The following is a 22,772-nucleotide window of genomic DNA, read 5'->3' on the forward strand; positions in this document are numbered from 1 at the left end:
ACTTGTTGATTACTCACATCTTCGACAAGTCTAAAACCCTTAACCGATTAGGCCTAGAAAAGCCTTTATAAATCCTCTAACAAGGTGGTTCACAACTGTGTATCTGAAATCCTCTCACAAGGTAGTCTTTAATTGGACTTATCTCCTAACAGAGATTGAGATTCCTAACAAGATCTGTTCTTGTGAAGAACATTGTACGACCTTAATCGGTCTGACCTTAACCGATCTAGTTACAATTCTGTAGATAGTTACTTGTGAGTTTCATCTCATCGTGGTTTTTCCCATTTGGGTTTCCACGTCAAAATCTCTTGTGTTATGGTGATTGTGCTCTTCTGGGTGAATGCTTTATTTGTTGTTTGGTTTGCATTTGTCTTAACCAATTTGTTAGTAAATCTTCTATACCGGTTAACTACTAAATTGTTTAAGTGTTTGAGTTCAGTAATTTTTGGTATACTAATTCACCCCCCCCTCTTAGTATTCATCAATTGGTATCAGAGCCAACCTTTCTATAAGTTTAACCACTTGAAAGGAAATATGGGGGAATACACTATGAGGGAGCTTACTCATCGTCTCACACAAACTGAGAAAGCCTTTGATGAACTTAAAGTCAAATATAAAGCCTCTATAGCAAAGAGAAGAGAGCATGCTGAGAAATTGATGGAGCTTACTGAAAATAGTTCTTCTGATGAAGCAGACATGGAAGCCCTAGTCGAAGAAGTTGAAAAATTGAATGAATCTAATGCTAACCTGAGAAGGGAACTGGAAGGACTGACTATTAGAATGTGTCAAGAGCTTGAGAACTGGAGGAAAGCTGAAGACCTAGTAAAAGACAAAGATCATGAGATCTCCAAGCTGAAGCAAGAAATCAGTGCACTTACCGCTCATCTCCAAGAGAGTAAAGTGGAAAAAGAAGAAATGCAAGGTGAACTAAACATGGCTATTTCTGAGAATGCAACCTTGAAGGAATCCAATGCTGCTATTTTCAAGGAACTCACTTAGTCAAAGGAAATACTTGCCAAATTGAATAAGAGTAATGTTAAGCTAGAACAAAAGCTTGAATCAGCAAAACTGGTAAAGAATACCACAGGAATTGGTTTTTTTGGTTATGAGGAAGGTGAGACCTCTGGAATAAAAGATGGAGTATCAAAGAAGCAACCGACACCAAAGGATAAAGGTAAGCAAAAGTTTAAACCTGTTTTCTTTAATTGTCTTAAGGAAGGACATACTACTAATGTATGTGGAAATAAGGCTTACAATAATTTTCCTTACTTTCTAAACAATAAGCCTAGATCCAATAGATTCAATAGTAACTGTTATGCATGCAACAAGTTTGGGCATAGAGCATTTGAATACAGGACTGTTATACACAACACTGGAAGATATCCTCAAAGGAGTCAAGGAGTTTTTCCTGAATCCTCTGTGAACCAGAATCCAAACCAGTATAATGCCTATGACCATCAGTCGAGTGGTGGTGGCTATCAAGCAGAAACCGATTGGAGAGCAACCTATTTGATTTACCATGATAGTGGTCACACTGCTGCAACATGCAAGAGGAAGAATGGTAGAATGAACAATGGACCATGGAGAACACCTAGAACGGTATGCTATCATTGCAACAAACCGGGACACCCTGCCAGAACCTACAGAATGAGAAAGAACATATCAGATGATATACCTGTTGGTATTTTGGTATAGTTTTGTCACTGATGTCAACACCTACTAAAACACTAGTACTTTGGAGATCCAGCAGCATTCACTGGCAAGCAAGTAACTATTGCACAGTTACTCTTATATGGTTCACCGGCAGGATATAATGATCACCAACACTTGAAATGATATGGAAGACACTTGGTAATATCGAAGAAATCGTATGGACATCTTATCTTAATGAATTAATCATTGGTATATTCATATTTGCATATTTGCTTTTACCGGAAAATAGGTCTAGGGTTACACTGACAGGTTTACCTTTTCCAGATCAGCATGGCACGCTATGGAAACGATTAATTATTGTTGTAAATGCATTAAGCTGACATGTTCAATCGGTTATTGCATCGAATATTATATTATTTCTAAAATGTTTTTATTGTAATATCTTGTAGAGCTGACCTACTAAAATTGGTCTTAGGTTATGGTATAAAGGTAAGATCTTATTTGTAAGATCAAGAGTGGAATGCGAAAAAGAATTGTGTGAAGGTATATGCGAGATTAAGCAGTGCAATACATGCAGACATCATTTGAAGGTGAAGTTAGGTTTTTGTGAAAGTATATCAACATTACACTGGTACTAAATCCAGCATATGAAGATGCTATTTTGTGCAGTACATTCTTATTGGATTTAACCATCCAACTGTAGTCAGTGTGACTCCCATTTTGTGATTGAGTAGTGAGCTCTAGGTTGTTGGCCTTTCTGCATGTGCAGACCCAATTTATGTACACTTACTATCTGCAATAGTATCATCTGATTGTGGGTAAGGTTTACCACCGTGGCTTTTCCCCTTACAGGGTTTCCATGTACAAATATTGGTGTCATGTGTTGTGGATGACTTTTTGTTTATGTTTCATGCATTAATCTTTACCAGTATAGCAATTAAAGGTTAAAACTGTCTACCGACATACTTAACTGGTTTACCGGTATTAAGCATTAAATTGGTTAAGTTGTTTTTGGTTTGAATTTATTTGACAAATTGATTCACACCCCCCCTACTCTCAGTTGTCTCTGGGACCTAACAATTGGTATCGGAGCTTAGTCCTCTTTTGCAAAAGTTTAACAACTGGAGGAGATCCAATGTCTACTAATTATTTCAGGAAGGACAGTCCTAAACTTGATGGAACCAACTATGGCATATGGAAGATTAGAATGGAGACACGTCTAAATTGCATTGGTAAAGATGTCTGGGAAGTTACAAAGAAAGGTTACACTGCTGTTGTACCTGGTCAGCCCAGTCCAACTACCTTGGCTAAAGATGAGGAAACTGATTGCAAAGCAAGAGAAGCACTTTTGAGCGCATTATCAGATCAACAAATCATGGGATTATCAGATAGGTCTACTGCTAAAGCTATTTGGGATCATTTGGAAACACTGAATGAAGGAGATTCCACAGTCAAAATTGCAAAACTTGAAATCTTCCGGGTCAGGTATGAACATCTGAAAATGGAAGAAGATGAAAGGATTTCTGCTTTTATGGAAAGAGTAAATGAAATTGTTTTGGGTATTAAATGTTGTGGAGGAACCTTAAGTGAGGATGAAATTGTTTAAAAAAATTTAAGAGGATTGCCACCGACATATAAAATGAAGGTTATTGCTATAAATGAGTTAAGAACAATGCCTAATACATCAGTAACTAGGGATACATTGATTGGGAAACTTCCAACTTTTGAAATTGAAGAATTTGGTCCTGTTGCTACTATAAAGACATATTTAGCCTTTAAAGCATCAACATCATTTGCTCCATCATTTGACAAATCTTATTGGAAAGCCTTTTATGCAAGATAACTTGAAGAAAGCAGGAAAGAAAATGAAGAACTTGAAGAACTTGAAGCACTATTTGCAAGGAAAATGCCTAAAGGTCCAATTGGAAGTAAGTATGAAGGTAAAGCACCCTTTAAATGTTTTAACTATAATAAAATTGGTCATATGGCTTCGAGATGCCCTGATAGACATGCTAGACTAAGAGAAGAAGCTAGAAGGACATACAAGCCTAATCCTGAATATCAGAGATACAGATTTAAGAAAAACAAAGACAAATCTTGTTACATTGCTGATGAAGGTGTGACTGATGATTCTGATGAGGATCCAATAGACAATGGATGGGTTTTTGTTGCTATAATAGAAGATCAACCAGCACCTATTGTTCAACCGATAGAACAAGCCCTAGCAGCTAAAGTAGAAGTAAAGGATGAATGGATCATTGACTCAGGATGCTCACATCATATGACTAGAGACAAAGGTAAACTCTTGAACTTTCAAGAATACAATGGAGGTTTAGTAAGATTTGGAGATGACAAAGCCTGTTCAATCAAAGGTAAGGGTACAATATCTCTTGATGGTAAGCATAACACTGACAACGTTTATTATGTTGAAGGATTAAATCATAATGTTTCAAGTGTTGGTCAATTAGTTGAGAAAGGATTTCAGTTACAATTTAAAAATGAAAAATGCAAAATCATGAATAGAACTGGTCTGGAAATTGCAACCGGTAATCAGACTAGAGGTAATATCTTTCATTTGAATAACAGTGAAAAGACATGCTTGATTGCACATATAGATGAAAGTTGGTTATGGCATAAGAGACTCTGTCATGTAAACTTTGATTGCATGGTCAAGATTAGTACTACTAAGGCAGTTGGAGATCTACCTAAAATTGTTAAACCTCAGAATACAATATGTAAGGAATGTCAATTTGGAAAACATGTTAGAGCTAGTTTCAAAAGTATTCCAGAAAAATCTAATAATGCTCTTGATTTGATTCACACTGATTTATGTGGTTCAGCTAGAACGAAAAGCTTACAAGGCGATAGGTATTTCATGCTAACCATTGATGACTATTCTAGAATGTGTTGGGTTACTTTTCTCAAAGAAAAATCAGAAGCACTTGGAAAGTTCAAACTATTCAAAGCAATGGTTGAAAATGAAACCGGTAAGAAAATCAAATGCTTAAGATCAGATCAAGGAGGAGAATTCACATCTAAGGACTTTAATACATTTTGTGAATTGAATGGAATCAGAAGACAGCTATTAGCACCTCGGACACCACATCAGAATGGAGTTGTTGACAGGAAAAACAGAACTATCTTGGATGCAACAAGAAGTATGTTATCAGAAGCAAATTTACCACATGTGTATTGGAGAGAAGCAGTCAGCACAACGGTCTATAGATTCAACAAAGTTCACATCAAAGGTGAAACCGGTAAGACCCCTCATGAACTATGGTTTGGTAATACTCCTACTCTTAAATATTTCAAAATTTTTGGAAGTAAATGTTATATTAGAAGAGATGAGTATATTGGCAAATTTGATCCTATAAGTGATGAAGGAATATTTCTTGGTTATTCATCTAAGAGCAAGGCATATAGATGTTTTAACAAGAGATTGTAGAAAATTGTTTAGAGTACAAATGTAAAAATTGATGAACAATTCAGAGGAACTTCAAGGTATATAGACTCTAAACCGGCAACATAAATTGTGACAAATGAATCTACACCAAATCCACCAGTACAGAATGAAGATCCAGTTACCCCGATACCATCTGAGGATTCCACAATAATTGAAGAACAACAACAAACAAAGACACCTCGGTATGTAAGATTGAATCATTCTGAAGATCAGATAATTGGAAATAATTGTAAAGGAGTTATGACAAGAGGAAGATTGGCAAATGAAGAGGTATGTCTTATTTCTCAAATAGAACCATCATCTGTTAATGAGGCATGTGAAGATAAATTTTGGATTGAAGCTATGGAAGAAGAATTAGAACAAATTGAGAAAAATAACACTTGGACATTAGTTCCCCGGCCTAAAGATAAAAATGTAATTGGAACCAAATGGGTATTCAGAAACAAACTTAATGAAGATGGTAAGGTTGTTAGAAATAAAGAAAGACTAGTATGTAAGGGATATTCTCAGAAAGAAGGAGTTGATTACAATGAAACATTTGCACCGGTAGCTAGAATTGAGGCAGTTAGGTTATTCTTGGCTTTTGCAGCATACAAGAACTACAAAATTTATCAAATGGATATTAAATGTGCATTTCTGAATGGAGATCTTGAAGTGGAAGTATACATTGAACAACCTGATGGATTTTCTTTGATAGATAATGATGATATGGTTTGCAAGTTAAGGAAAGCTCTTTATGAATTAAAACAAGCTCCAAGAGCTTGGTATGCAAGATTGGACAAGTATCTTTTAAAGATTGGTTTTACTAAAGGAAATGCAGACAACAATTTATATTACAAAATAACTAATGATGACATCTTGATTATAGAAGTATTTGTTGATGATATAATCTTTGGAGGAGAAGATGGTTTATGTAAGGAATTTTCTACTAAAATGCAGCAAGAATTTGAAATGTCTATGATTGGAGAAATAAAATTCTTTTTAGGATTACAGATTTCACAGACTGATAAAGGTATATTCTTGAGTCAATCCAAATACTTGAAAGAGTTACTAAAGAAAATTGGGATGGAAAACTCTAAACCGGTAAGCACACCTATGACTACAAATGACAAATTATCTCAAAGGGATGAATCTACATCTGTTAATCCAACTAGATACAAATCTATTATAGGAGGTTTACTGTATTTAACACAAACTAGACCTGATATTATGAATGCAGTATGTATTGTTTCTAGATTTCAAAGTAATCCTAGAGAAAATCATGAATCAGCAGTAAAAAGGATTTTCTGATACTTACAAGGCACTATAAATCTTGGATTATGGTATCCTAGAGATGAAAACTTTAAATTATGTGCATACAGATATGCAAATTGGGCAGGAGATGTGGATGATAGAAAAAGAACCACCGGCGGAGTATTCTTTCTTGGAAACAGACTAGTTTCTTGGTTGAGTAAGAAATAGAGTTGTACATCTTTATCAACAACAAAATCAGAATATGTTGCAGCAGCAACCAACTGTACACAGGTACTATGGCTTAAGCAAATGTTGAAAGACATAAAGGTAAAATGCAAGGAACCTATTACCATATATTGTGATAACACTGCAGCAATTGATGTATCTAAGAATCCAGTACTACATTCTCAAACAAAACATGTTTCTATCAAACTGAATTTTCTAAGGGAAAAAGTTAAAGAAAAGGAGATAAAACTAGTTTATGTGAACAATAAAGAACAACTTGCAGATATTTTCACAAAACCTTTGCCTAAGGAGACTTTTGAATATCTCAGAGATCTGCTTGGAGTCATACCACCACCCATAGAGACTTAGACAGTTGATGATTGTCATCAACTGATAGAATTAAAAGACAAATCTTTTACTCTGGTCTTTGATGAGGAAGCTACTTCTCAGGGGGAGTAGTTGGTATACTGAATTGATTGGTATTTTGTATATGAACTTGGTTTTATTATAACTTTGGCATTTAATGTCAAAGGGGGAGAGATATATGGAAAAACACATTATCTTTTTTTTTGGAGAGATTGGTATGGAAACTTTGGATAACACATGTTTCTCCCAGGGGGAGAGATTGTTGTTTGGGAGAGACTATTACTCTCTATATTTTGGTTATGATCTTTTTAGAGATTGTTGGTTTTTGGCATTTATGTTTTGGCACTTTGATGGTTTTTCCATCTTGTGTTTCCATCAATGCCAAAGGGGGAGATTGTTGGTATTTTGGTATAGTTTTGTCATTGATGTCAACACCTACTAAAACACTAGCACTTTGGAGATCCAACAACATTCACCAACAAGCAAGTAACTATTGCACAGTTACTGGTATATGGTTCACCGACAGGATATAATGATCACCGGCACTTGAAATGATATGGAAGACACTTGGTAATATTGAAGACATCATATGGACATCTTATCTTAATGAATTAATCATTGGTATATTCATATTTGCATATTTTCTTTTACCAACAAATAGGTCCAGGGTTACCTAGGGTTACATCGACAGGTTTATCTTTTCCAGATTAGCATGGCACGCTATGGAAATGATTAATTATTGTTGTAAATGCATTAAGCTGACATGTTCAATCGGTTATTGCATTGGATATTATATTATTTGTAAAATATTTTTATTGTAATATCTTGTAGAGCTGACCTACTAAAATTGGTCTTAGGTTATGGTATAAAGGTAAGATCTTATTTATAAGATCAAGTGTGGAATACAAAAAAGAATTGTATGAAGGTATATGCGAGATTAAGCAGTGCAATACATGCAGACATCATTTGAAGGTGAAGTTAGGTTTTTGTGAAAGCATATCAGCATTACACCGGTACTGAATCCAGCATATGAAGATGCTATTTTGTGCAGTACATTCTTATTGGATTTAACCATCCAACTGTAGTTAGTGTGACTCCCATTTTGTGATTGAGCAGTGAGCTCTAGGCTGCTGGCCTTTTTGCATGTACAGACCCCATTTATGTACACTTACTATCTGCAGTAGTATCATCTGATTGTGGGTAAGGTTTCCCACCGTGGTTTTTCCCCTTACAGGGTTTCCACATACAAATATTGGTGTCATGTGTTGTGGATGACTTTGTGTTTATGTTTCATTCATTAATCTTTATCGGTATAGCAATTAACTGTTAAAACTGTCTACCGACATACTTAACTGGTTTACCAGAATTAAGCATTGAATTGGTTAAGTTGTTTTTGGTTTGAATTTATTTGACAACTGATTCACCCCCCCTCTCAGTTGTCTCTGGGACCTAACAATACCGGTCACTCCGAAAGGAAAGATTGATGTTGAAACTGTTCAAGAAGATATGAAGACAACATGGAAGAAGAAACTTGAAGAAGTGTCACAAGAAGAACCGGTTTCTGCACCTAGTGTGGAAGTCGCTGAACTAGCAAACTAAGCTTCAGAAAAGCTTAGGGGGAACAAATCGATGAAATGTTTCGAACCCTCGATTTACACCGGTAAAAGACCTTAATCAGTATGTGTTACCTGTCAATCGACAGAAGACCAGAAATGGTAAAAGGCAAAATTAGGGTTTATAACCTAATGGTGGAGCATTTATTATGGTAGGTGAAGAATTTGTTTAAAAGGGATTTTCAAGTCATTTTCACTTATCAATTTGTGAGTGAATAAATTTTCAAGTGCAGAGCAACCAAAGGTGATTCGACTTGCGATTTAGAGTGAATTAAAATCTTGTAGAAGAATTCTGAGGTACTTGCAACCTATCAGTGAAGAACACTAAGTGGTATTCAGACAATCGAAGTGGTGGAGTGTGCACTGTATTGACAAACCCTAAATTTTGAAATTCTGAAGGCATTTATCGAAATTCTTGTTTATCAGTTAATCATGGCTTTTGCATCGCACTCCAATCCTAGTGCACCTATTGATTCAATGGATTTTATCCAACGGAAGATGAAATACAATGCCCTATCCCAGATACCTGCTAGAGTCATAGTGGAAGATGATATTTCAGGGTACATTGATTGCAAATTAGAAGACCTAGGATTGCTAGTGATCCATTCCCAGCTAGGTTTGTTCTGCGGAGATGACAAAAAGATCAAACCAGAATACAACATCCTGGAGAGGAAGAAACTTCACAATGCAGTGTACTTTCTTGAATAATTTACAGAAGATCACATCCAAATTATTCTGAGCAGAGTGCATGGTGACAAAATGTATCTCGAAAGGACACATGATATTACGCTTGAAGCCATTCATGTCGTCACCAGTTTTTGCAACACTGGTGAGGTGCCTGCCCTAAGGAAAGTCATCAAGACTGAAATGACTAAGCTTGTCGGTTCTGTGAGCGATCAACGGGGAATGACCGTCAACACCATCAAGGATGATTTGGTCAAGTATGCCTGCATGGTGATCGGATACCGGACATTCTATGCTAGCAGAATAAACTTTGTCTCTGCAGTTGTGGTGAATGTCGCCTACAAAATGATCATGGAAGATGCCTCATTTGATCTATGCACCTATATGCAGAGGCAACTTTTGGTAAACCTGAAGTCTATCAAACAGGACAATGCCTTAAGATTTAAATTTGGACAACTCTTGGTAGGTCGGTTTTTCTACTTTCAAGGCTATTTTCTGAGAGTCGGTGATATTCAATGGTCTGCTGACCAACTGGTTACCAAACAAATTAGAGAAAGTCTTCAAGCGGTGGGAACCGGGTATCCTAAAGTCTTGAATAAATATTTTGATGAATACAAGCAAAAGATGAGCCAGCGGATGAGAATATCTAGCGATATTATTAAGAAGTATGAAGAGGACATCTGCTTTATCATCATAGTAGATGAGTGCATAATGGAGGCGGTGGAGCCCAGAAAAGAAAAAGTTGAACCCATGGGATATGAGGTGATGTATGACATGCTAGATGGGTATGCCTCTACCCTACTTGCCTCGCCTCTTTATCCAAACAAGAAGAGAATCGACACCTACTTGGAAAGGGTAACACTGGTTGAAGAACCTCCAGTGAAGAAGGGAAAGGCAGTGCCATCAGTATTGGCACCGGTTACCTCTGCAAGTCCTAAAGTGACCAAGCGGTCACCAGCCAAGAAGAAACCGGAAGTTGCACCCGCCAAGGTTTTTGAAAGAAAGCGGAAGAATAAGAGCAACTCACCAGATTCTGAGGATACAGAACCTAAAGTGCAGCCTAAAAAGACTAGGCAAACAAGGAAGAAGGCAAAGACAACCAGCAATGAACCGGCATCGTCAGCACTAGTAAATATAGATATTTCCTCTTACAAACCATTGACACATTGTCAAAGGACTATCAAGAATGTTAGGAGAAAAGTGCTAAGTGATTTAATAGATCATTTTGATGATTTTAATGACAATGAAAAGGAGGAAGTTGAACATGAAGGTCATTCAATATCTATGTATTAATGACCGGTTGCCATCAGAAATTAGATTTGTGACACCAGATTCTTTATACAATTCTTTAGATAACAAATGGCACATTGCCATTGAAAAAGAACAGGAAATAAGAGAGGAAATCTTTGCACAGTATTTTCCTGATGTGTCAAATTATGAGCTTTATGAAATCATGGATAAGTACAAAGGCCTCTTCTTCATGAGAAGAAGAAGACTCTTGTTAATGGAAGGCAAAGTTTCTGAAGTGGTGAAAGATACACACTCCCATGCCAAAGCCACTTTGAGGTTGCACCAAGTGTCTGAAGCCAAGAAGAAGGCTGAACAAGAACTGGAAACCGGAAAACCAGATGAGGTATATGACAGTGAAGGTGAACCGGTTACTGAATAGTTGGACACTATTGACGTTGATGCTTTGGATGGTGAAGATGTCACTCTAGATGCAACAAAGGAAAAGGCTGATAAAGAGAGAGTGGACAAGGAAAAATAGGATAAAGAAAATGCAGAGAAGAAGAAACACGACAAAGAAAAGGCCGACAATGAGCAAGAGGAGAAAGAGGAAAAGAAAAATAAAGATGAAGAGAAGAGGAAACATGATAAAGAGAAAAAGAAATAGGAAGAAGAGAAGAAGAAATAGGAAGAGGAAAAGAATAAACATGAAGAAGAGAAGAAGAAATAGGAAGAGGAGAAGAAGAAACAGGAAGAAGAGAAGAAGAAATAGGAAGAGGAGAAGAGGAAACATGAAGAGGAGAAGAAGAAAGAAGAAGAGAGATGGAAAGAAGAAGATAAAAAGAAGGAAGAAGAGAAGATAAAGAAAGAAGTAGAGGAGCAAAAGAAGGCAGAAGAGAAAAGCAAAGAGCCGAAGAGAAGAAGGAAGTAGCAGAGAGCACACAAGTGGAGACCCCAAAGGCAACCGGTGGTCAAGCCAAACCGACTGACATCACCAGTCCTATTGACCTCCAATCTACAAATGAATCAGAGCTTCTCCAAAGCAATTAGCTTGTAGAAGAGCGACTAGAAGCATTAAGGAGGAAAAAGGAGCAAGATGTTATTCAAACTATGGTTGAAACTCTTACCAGTTTGATTCCCAATACTAACCTCCCCAGTACCGATTCCTTATTGGCCCAACTAAAACTTCTATGTATAGTTGTGGAGGACCAGGTACAATGCCTGGAAGAGGTTGTTGAAGCTAATGCACAGTAGAAGCATCAAAAGGCACTAAACACTACCATAGTGAAGAAATTGAACGAGCTCCAGTCTGAACTTCAGAAAGAATAGAAGGACATAAGAGATGTTATGGATGAGGGAAAACTGTTGCTCAGTAAGATAAGCCAACCCCATCTTTTTTGTGATGATGTGCTTGCACACAAGGAAAAAATGCACTCTGATTTGTAGGCATTCATAAGCACCTTTAAGATGCCCTATGATTCCTTCACTACATATGGGCAAACTATTCACCGGTTTCAACTCCAGTCCACTAGAATTGAAGTAGAGATTTGCAACTGAACAAGAGATTTACAGGAACTTCAACTGGTTCTACTACCCAAACTGCAAATACTTCAGAAATGCTATCTCATTCTGGACGCCTTAACAGTCACTCAAGAGATGAGCACAGTTGATGCCATGGAAGAATAGGTATCCTAGATGCACACAAAAAGTGAGGTGGCTACCTCATTACTTGAATCATGGTCTTTATCCATGAAGACTTTTATGCAGGATTTTAAATCAATTTTTGATAAGTTTCACTCATTACTATCATAATCATTTATTATATTAATGATAATGAGAAATAGGGGTTATTTTGCAGTACTTTGTCATTGTTGGCAAAGGGGGAGTAGTATTTTGTATTTAAAATTTTGGTGAATGCTATGTATACTTTCATGTTATTTCTTTAAGGGAGTAGTATACATTGTATTTTCTACAAAAAGGGATAGTGTATATGCTTAGGGGGAGTAATTTTGATTATGACATATTTTTGTTGTAAAACACTTAGATGTCAAAATTTTCCTAAGTGTTGCCATCAATACCAAAGGGGGAGATTGTTGGCATTTTTTGATGATGATGTTGTGATTGTCATTGACGGACACACACTTGCTTTGAGATCACTTTTTGTATGTATGAGTTATGCTCAACCGGTATTTGTTCCAACCGGTATTATCGGTGTTTTGCAAAAAGTGTTTACTGATCTCAAGCGATATGAAGACCCAAAGCGGCATGAAGACCTCAAGCGGTTCAAGGATCCCAAAGCGGTATGAAGGAACAAAGCAGTTGTTATCATTTTTCCCAATCTTCATTTTGACAAACCGGTAATTGGTAAAATGTGTGAACTGGTAATTGGTTAAATGTATGAACCAGTATTACTCTGTGATGGGTTACCAACTAGTATTTCTATGATGAGTTATCATCCATCGACACTTTGGCGGTGATTTTGTGTCGTGTTACCAAATGTGTCCAGATGCACTGGACCTAGGAACTTGCAATGTAATCCTATTGGACCGACATGAAATCAAATTTCTTTATAAGGACTGTAGTGTCCTAAAATTGTGACACTTGCAATTTCGACTGCATTTGGGTCTTCACGATGGCGATGCAACACGGAACCTGAATGGAGACCCCGAAACTTGTTCATGACATCAAAAACTGCATTTTTCAGCACCCTGGCCTGATCCTCCTTGCACCCTGCTGTCCCGAGAGGTGGGACCATGGCACCCAGCGCCCTGGTAGGACCATGGCGCCTAGCGCCCTGGTCCCTGGCCCTATTTTGGGCCCGGTCTCTTATGGGGCTTCGGGTCTTTAAGTTTGCAAATTGGAAAATAATATTTCCTGGTCGGCCTAAGGTCGGGAAAATCAGTCTATCAGCCCTAATTGACAAGTATATAAACTACATTTCTTCTCCCATTTGAGGAGGTCGAAAAAAGGGAAATAAGCAAGAGCAAGATGCGGAAACGATATTCAAACATTCAAGCATTCAAGCATTCAAGCATTCAAGCATTTAAGCATTCCTTCAAGCAATTGAGCATTCTAAGTCTCCATTCAAGGCTAAGTGTTGCATTCAAGACAAGGATTCAACCATTGAAGAGGAGATCACATACAACATACTACATACATTACACCTTCGCATGTAAGAATACAAACATTCTTACAACAAGGTATCAGTACTTGTTTACATTACAAACATTTACATTTACAACATTCTCATTTCTTGGTTAATTCCAAAACCGGGGTTTGACCTAAAGGCAAACCCCTCATCCCTAACCCCCCAATCATCCTCTCTTTTCTGTGTGTAGGTTGCAGGTATGCGGCTATAATTGAAGATCTGGAATCCTTGTGCAGAGACGAACAGATCCACCTTCGTTTCGCGGATTTTTCGGAGGACTGTGTGCACACCGGGCGCCATCGTCCCGTCAACTTTCGCTCAAATTTGTAGAACAGCACCGTCTCGACATTTTACTGCTAATTCCAGGTCCGCAGCTTCATCCCATATCCCTATCTCTGTTTATAAGTGAATCTTTCTTGCTTCTACATGCATTCCTAGTTCAATCATTCTTTCCACATTTCTTTACAAAAGAGGGTATCCTTGCTATCTTACCCCTTGAAACTCATATAGAATCCAATCTTGCATTGCGTGGGATTGGATCTTGTGGGTTTCAACCCCTCTTTTGAATGTAAAGTCTCCCCTAAGTGAAAACCATCAACCCTAGTGACTCTCCCTTCTCTCTCCTTGGAGTTGGGGAGGGGAGAACGACTAGGGTTCGATTTTTCTGCTTTACATTTTGGTGAACCCGACGTGAACATCCTCATTCTAATTATTCATGGTTAGATCTGAAATTTTTGCTTTCCTAATTATATTTCCATGTTTGATCTTTTGCAAATTTTAGAGGTTGATTGCATAAAAACCCTAAAATTTTCTTTTAAGTAATTAAACTTGTGAAACGTTTAATTGTTAATGCTTGTTTCAGATCGACCCTTCTATTGCAAACTGTCAATTCATATTTGTGCTTTAATTCTGAAAATTAAGTGGTTAAATGTCAAAACCCTAATTTTTAAGACCTTCTTGATTCAACCTTTGACTGATAATTTCACTAATCAAAACACCTCCAAATCGGCTGTAACTTTGGATTCCGCAATAAAATCACCATATCTTTCATCCCTGAAAATTTGGAAAAAAGTTGTGAGGACCGTGTGCACCCCGAGCGCCATCGTCCCCGACATTTTTTTCGAAATTTCGGGAGCTAGATCTTACTGTATTTTTCTGCTAAAATCCAGAATTTTGGCTGATTTTATCAATTTTAACACCTTTAAAATTAAAATCAAAGTTGGTCTAGCGATTGCTTGGATTGAGGCTTCTAATCATTCAAAAATTGTTGAAATTGAAATTCATATCAAAATTGTGTTTCTTACAGTCCTAAATCTGAAAAGCGTGTTAGCATTCATTTGAAATTTCAGTGCTTTATTCAAATTTTTACAATTTGTGACTTTTGAAATTAAGTGTTTAATTACGACAACCTTGATTTCCACTTTCAAAATTGAATTTTGCATGAAATCGAGTCAACTTTTAAATTTCAAAGCTTGCATTGCTTTCAGCATTCCCTCTAAAATCATAAAATTCAAAATTTCAGTTTCCCTCTCTTTTTCAAAATTCAAATTTTGCATTTTTCAACAATCTTGGTAGGGTTCAATTTTGAGATTGCAGCTTTAATTTGGCCTATCTACAGATCGTAAAATCACTCAATTTTTTCAGATTAGCTTTAAAATCATCATAACTTTCATCCCTGAAAATTTTGAAAAAAGTTGCGAGGACCGTGTGCACTCCGTTCGCCACGGTCCCAGACATTTTTTCTGAAATTTCGGGAGATTGTCCTGATTGCATTTAACAGCTTAAATCTAGGAGATTGGCTAATTTTATTGAAATTTGCTACCTCTAAAATTCAAAATCTTCTCTCTCTCTTTAGTGCATGAGTTTTACAACAATAAGCCCTACTTACACTATTCCTGTTAGACAAAGCCTTAGAATTAAGTCTTTCCAAGGTGTAATTACCGAGGAGATGGAACCTAATTTGAATGGCCTTTTTAACGAGGACATGGGTAATTCCTCTAATCCTCTTAATGATGAAGAAGCTCTCCATGAATTTTCTGTAGAACAACTTTCAAAATTGGATAACCAATTTGATGATTTTCGACAATGGATGTCTCAAGAATACCCTGATAGTCAAGCTCTTTCATTAATTGAGGGTCTAAAACGTATGGTTCAAAGTGATAAGAATGGAATTGATATTTTGCGTGGTATTGCACACATTGTGGATTCGAATGTGATGCCTATGAAGAGTTGTGCCGAAACCTTAGGTTATACACAACCTCCTACTCAAGTTAATCATTCTATTCCTTTGACAACTCCTATTGCTAGTATACCTACTTTTACATCAAACATAATGACTACTTCAATACAAGACATTCCTCCTATGATCACTAGTCATGGGGGCAATCCTTCTTCTTCAATCAACCCTCTTCCTTCATTCAATCCGACTTCTTCATTCATTCCTTCAATGAGTGTTCCTCTTATATCTCCACAAATGAACATGACGCAAGGGGGCAATTCATTTAACCCTTCCATTCCTCCTTGTAGTGTTCCTCCTTTCCAATCATCTCCTATGACTAACTATCATAGTGTCCCACCACCCTACTCTCTACCTTCTTTCAATAACATAACACATCCATCACAATCTAACATGTCTAATATGAACTCTTCGACTGAAGCGACCATTAACAATCTTGCACAAACTGTCTCTTCTTTACAGCAACAAATTGCCTCTATGAATCAATCTAAGTTTAGTGTGCCCACATTTGATGTTGCGAGCCCACTTTCTCTTGACATTGTTCGAGCTATCCCCCCTAAACATGTTGAAATTCCGCATTTGGAGCTTTATAATGGTAAGGGTGATCCTTTAACACATGTTAAGACCTTTCAAACAATATGTACTGATTTTGCTTATGACCAAAGTTTGCTTGCAAAACTGTTTACTAGAACATTAAGAGATAAAGCCCTACAATGGTATTTCTCATTGCCTTCTTATTCTATTTCTTCTTTCGAACAACTTGCAAATGCTTTTATTCAACAATTTCAAAACAATATAAGTCCTAAAGTTACTTTGATTGATTTAATGCATTGTAAACAAGGTGTTAAAGAAAAAGTGACTGATTTCATTGGTAGATATAAGCATTTGTATGCTCAAATTTCTTTTCCAGTGCCTGACAATGATATTCAAAGAATCTTTATTTCTAATTTACAAAAAGATATTAGAGAAAAACTCTTGTTTTCTGAGTTTACTTCTTTCCAACAGTTGTGCGCAACTCTTCACAATTATCAACTGACTGTGAGTCAAATGGAACAAGCAAATCCTATGGCTCCGAGTGATAAGGGTGATAGTAGTCAACAACCATTTGGAAAGTTTAAACCGAACAAAGAGTCCGTTAAATTCAATGAAAACATCATCAACAACAATGTGAATGCGGCATCAGGTGTGCCTCCTATTTCTAAGTTTTTCAAGAAAGAAAGAAAGTTTACTCCTTTGAATTAATCATTGCATAGTATTATGAATAAGTTATTGGAACAAAATGTGCTTACTCTTCCTCCTATAAGGCAAATAGACCCTGCGAAGATTAACTCACCCTATTTTGATAACAAATCTTTTTGTCAATTTCATCGTCATCTTGGGCATGATACTGAAAAATGTTTTGCTTTAAAGGGTAAAATTCAAGATTTGATTGATAATAATACTATTTCTGTTTCTGGAGTGAATGATAAAGACAACACATCTGTAGCTCCTCCTAACCAAAATCTTAAGATTTTTACTGATCCATTGCCTTCTCATACCTCTAATGCGATTGATACTAATGATTCCTCTGTCTCACCTGATGATCTTGTGTCTATGACTCCTAATGTGATTAACCTTGTGGAGCAGCAGAAAATCCCTAAAGAACCTTCCATCACCTTTGATTCTAGTGAAACTATCAGGGCACCTGATGGTCCTTTATATATAGTTGCAAAAGTCAAGAATACACCTTGCCATGGGGTGCTTATTGATCCTTCTTGTATGGTTAATATCATTACTGAAGAATTTCTTTTTACTTTGCAATTGAATCAAGTGATCTATGATGAAACAAATGTGCTTGTGAAATTATTTGATGCATTTTCTTCTCCTGCAATTGGTTCTATTACATTACCTATTGAGGTCCATAACAAATCCCTTGATGTGGACTTTGCTATTATTCCATCATCCGAACAATTTCGTGTGAAGCTAGGCTATCCTTGGCTGTCTTCCATGAAAGCTATTGCTTCTCCTATTCACAAGTGTTTGAAATTTCCCCATAATGGTGAAGTTGTTACTGTCAATCATAGTCTCTTTAAACCAGCTGAAAGAACTTCTAGCGTTCCTATTGATTACTTTTGGCCTAAACAATTCCAATCTCTTCCTCCGCGAAGTGATCATCTTTTCAAATCTTATCAAAAGTGGAAAAAAGATATGATCCTATCTCTAAGTGAACCTAGAACACCCAAACTTGATATTCCTATCGTTCTTGAGAAGGAAGTTCTTCCTTTGAAAGATAAAACTAATGTCTTTCCTCAAGAAGATTCCCAACCCATCCCTATGGATGTGACTATGCCTATATCTAATAAACTTCCTAAAAGTAGACCTATACCTCCTCGTCATGATGCGCTTGGTCTCCTTCCTAAACCAAATATTCTTCCTTTATATGGAGCAGTTCCTCCTCCTTCCTCTTATGGAGAGAAGAGACCTTCCTCTTCTCCTATTATTCAACCTAAGAGACCACAACCTAAAGACCCAAGTGATAAGGATGAGAACATTCCTCCTCCTCAATCATCGCAACTTCTTACTAAGACTAGACGAAATCATTTTGCACGTGAACGCCGACGAAAGCGTCGTCTTAGAGCTCAAACTTTGCAATCCCCAAAAACACCTTCAGCCAATATTATTCCATTTTCTCCTCAGCCGACGATTGGGCCGAAATCTCCTAAACATAAGGTGCATGATGGTCTTGATCCGGTGCGAGTTAAAGATCCTATTTTTATAAATCTTGATGATGATATAGAGGAAAATATTATTCATGATGAAAATGTTACTCCTGTTCATTCTGATAGTGAATATGAATATGTTGATGTTGATAACCATTTATCTAACGAATTTTCTAAAGCACTTATCCTAGCTCCTAGACAAGAACAACGTGGCTCGGAACATGAACATAGCCCTTGTTTGGATCTTGTGATAGCTCCATTTGCTGTGTTGGATGTTCCTCCTCTAGCATGTTTCCTACCTTCCTGAAATATTGATCAGCAAGATCGGGGGGTAGATGACGTGCTAGACTAGTTCATTAGCATAGCAGATGCTCTCCTCCTCTCTTTTGTTACTTCTTCTATGTGTTATTCTCATTCTTCTATTTGTTGTCCTTAGTGTTGTCTACTTGAGGACGATGCAAAGCATTGAGATCTCTTTTGGTCTCTCTCATGTTGACTCAAAAGACACATGTGTTCCCTTCTTCTAGGTGACCTGCCTTGATTAGGGAATGAAGAACAATTATGCATACATACATATGATATACATGAATTATCGTACAACATACTGACCCTGAGGAAAGCGAAGTCACCTTGTGCTTTGTGTTTTGTGTCTATTATCCTTGGGCTTATCTCACACTTGGGGGCTAAATCCTTGTGATAACATGCTCCTTTCTCATTTCTTATATGTATCACTACCTTAAAGCAATCTCCCCTGGTGAGGCATGTGTGATCGCTTTAGCGTAGGGGGGCATACATCCCGTTCATATCTTTTCAAGATACTTGAAATTTTCTTGACAAATTTAGCTTTGCCTTGAAAATTTTTGATATCTTTCTTGCATGACTCATAGTGAGGGAGCCTTACTACTGATAGTCATGGTTCTCCCTTGTGATCTTCCCTTTTACTTTGTCAATCGAAGTCGTAAGATCCTTAGTCCACTGGGGGCTTGGTGTATCTTGCCTCCTTGATGTGGTGAAATTTTTTCAATGTTGTTTCCTTGTACTTTACTGGAAGTATGAGCGTACGCTTATACTCCCGCTAAAGTGGGGGCTAAATGTAGCGTCCTAAAATTGCGACACTTGCAATTTCGACTGCATTTGGGTCTTCATGATGGCGATGCAACACGAAACCTGAATGGAGACCCCGAAACTTGTTCATGACATCAAAAACTGCATTTTTCAGCACCCTGGCTTGATCCTCCTTGCACCCTGCTGTCCCGGGAGGTGGGACCATGGCGCCTAGCGCCCTGGTCCTTCAGGACTAGGGTGCCCAGTGCCCTGGTCCCCCAGGACCATGGCGCCTAGCGCCCTGGTCCCTGGCCCTATTTTGGGCCCGGTCTCTTATGGGGCTTCGGGTCTTTAAGTTTGCAAATTGGAAAATAATATTTCATGGTCGGCCTAAGGTCGGGAAAATCAATCTATCAGCCCTAATTGACAAGTATATAAACTACATTTCTTCTCCCATTTGAGGAGGTCGAAAAAAGGGAAATAAGCAAGAGAAAGATGCGGAAACGATATTCAAACATTCAAGCATTCAAGCATTCAAGCATTCCTTCAAGCAATTGAGCATTCTAAGTCTCCATTCAAGGCTAAGTGTTGCATTCAAGACAAGGATTCAACCATTGAAGAGGAGATCACATACAACATACTACATACATTACACCTTCGCATGTAAGAATACAAACATTCTTACAACAAGGTATCAGTACTTGTTTACATTACAAACATTTACATTTACAACATTCTCATTTCTTGGTTAATTCCAAAACCGGGGTTTGACCTAAAGGCAAACCCCTCATCCCTAACCCCCCAATTGTCCTCTCTTTTCTGTGTGTAGGTTGCAGGTATGCGGCTGTAATTGAAGATCTGGAATCCTTGTGCAGAGACGAACAGATCCACCTTCGTTTCGCGGATTTTTCGGAGGACCGTGTGCACGCCGGGCGCCATCGTCCCGTCAACTTTCGCTCAAATTTGCAGAACAACACCGTCTCAACATTTTACTGCTAATTCCAGGTCCGCAGCTTCATCCCATATCCCTATCTCTGTTTATAAGTGAATCTTTCTTGCTTCTACATGCATTCCTAGTTCAATCATTCTTTCCACATTTCTTTACAAAAGAGGGTATCCTTGCTATCTTACCCCTTGAAACTCATATAGAATCCAATCTTGCATTGCCTGGGATTGGATCTTGTGGGTTTCAACCCCTCTTTTGAATGTAAAGTCTCCCCTAAGTGAAAACCATCAACCCTAGTGACTCTCCCTTCTCTCTCCTTGGAGTTGGGGAGGGGAGAACGACCAGGGTTTGATTTTTCCGCTTTACAAGGACATCATGTCTAGGGTTTTAGAGGTTGTTAGGGTTTTAGGTGGTTGATGAGGTTTTTGTATGTGCAATCATAGAAGAAGATTAGGTCTGTGTGAAGAAACAGAGTGTGGAGATATTGAAGACTGAAGTAATGCTAAATGTGCATTAACAATGAGCTATCAAGGATCTCACCAAGCATATTGTGCTAGTATCTAGATCACTCACTTGTTGATTACTCACATCTTTGACAAGTCTGAAACCCTTAACCGGGTAGGCCTGACAAAGCCTTTGTAAATCCTCTAACAAGGTGGTTCACAACTATGGATCTGAAATCCTCTCACAAGGTAGTCTTTAATCGGACTTATCTCCTAACAGAGATCGAGATTCCTAACAGGATCTGTTCTGGTGAAGAATATTGTATGACCTTAATGGGTCTGACCTTAACCGGTCTAGTTACTATTTTGTAGATAGTTACTTGTGAGTTTCATCTCACCGTGGTTTTTCCCATTTGGGTTTCCACGTCAAAATCTCTTGTGTTATGGTGATTGTGCTCTTGTGGGTGAATTCTTTATTTGCTATTTGGTTTGCATTTGTCTTAACTGGTTTGTTAGTAAATCTGCTATACAAGTTAACTGCTAAACTATTTAAGTGTTTGAGTTCAGTAATTTTTGGTATACTAATTCAACCCCCCCCCCCTTCTTAGTATTCATCAGTCTATAACATGTAATAGATGTTAGGACCCGAAGGCAACTGAGAGGGAGTGGGGGTGAATCAGTTGTCTATTAGTTTCAACCCAAATATAACTTAATCAATCTTGATGCATAATACTGGTAAACCAAACTTAATGTCGGTTGACAATTTAAGAGTTAATAACAATATCAGTGAAGCTTAATGCATGAAACATAAAGAGAATCAACATCCATAACACATAACATAGATATTTGTATGTGGAAACCCTGTAAGGGGAAAAAACACGGTGGGAAACCTTACCCACAATCAGATGTTACTACTGCAGATAGTATGTGTGTACAAATAGGGTCTGCACATGCAGAAAGGCCAATTGCCTAGAGCTCACTGCTCAATCACAAAATGAGAGTCACACTGACTACAATAGGATGGTTAAATCCTAGATAATGTACTGCTCAAAATAGAATCTTCATATGCTGGATTTAGTACCGGTTAGGCTTAGATTATCTCCTTCATACTTTCCTTGAATCTTCAAATGATGTATGCGTGAGTAGTTCTGCTTATATTCACATCTACTGAATATCACAACCTTATCTTATCTCCTATCCTATATCAATCTCACAATTGAGATCTTACATATATACCAAAACCTAAGACCAAATGTGTAGGTTGGCTCACTAAGAATATTACAATTAAATAAATTGTAAATGAGTCAATATGTGATGCATCATGTCGGCTCAATGCATTTATAATAATAACCAATCAATAAATCATCTCCATAACATGTCGTGCAGATCTCGAATAGATAATGCGTGTCGGTCCATAACCTAGACCAATTTTCCGGTAACAACAAATATGCTAGCTCGATTATACCAAATCACCAAAACCAAGTGTTCAAACCATGTCTTCGACATAACCAAGTAATCTCCAGATGATAACAAGTCATCCTCTGTGCCAGTGAACAATATAACCTACCGGTGAACCAGATACTGGTGATTGTGCATAAGTCACTGAACATGCCGGTAAACATAGCCAAAGATCTCCAAAAGGATAGGTGTTGATAAGTGTTCACAACTGTTGACATCAATGACAAAACTAGTGCAACACATCCATAATACCAACAATAGATAGGTTGACTTGGAAATTCGCATGTGTAAAAGGTTTAGAGGGCTAGTGAAAGTGATGTGTCTATGATATGTG

Source organism: Cryptomeria japonica, chromosome 2 (genome assembly GCF_030272615.1).
Source record: "Cryptomeria japonica chromosome 2, Sugi_1.0, whole genome shotgun sequence".
Taxonomy (NCBI): domain Eukaryota; kingdom Viridiplantae; phylum Streptophyta; class Pinopsida; order Cupressales; family Cupressaceae; genus Cryptomeria; species Cryptomeria japonica.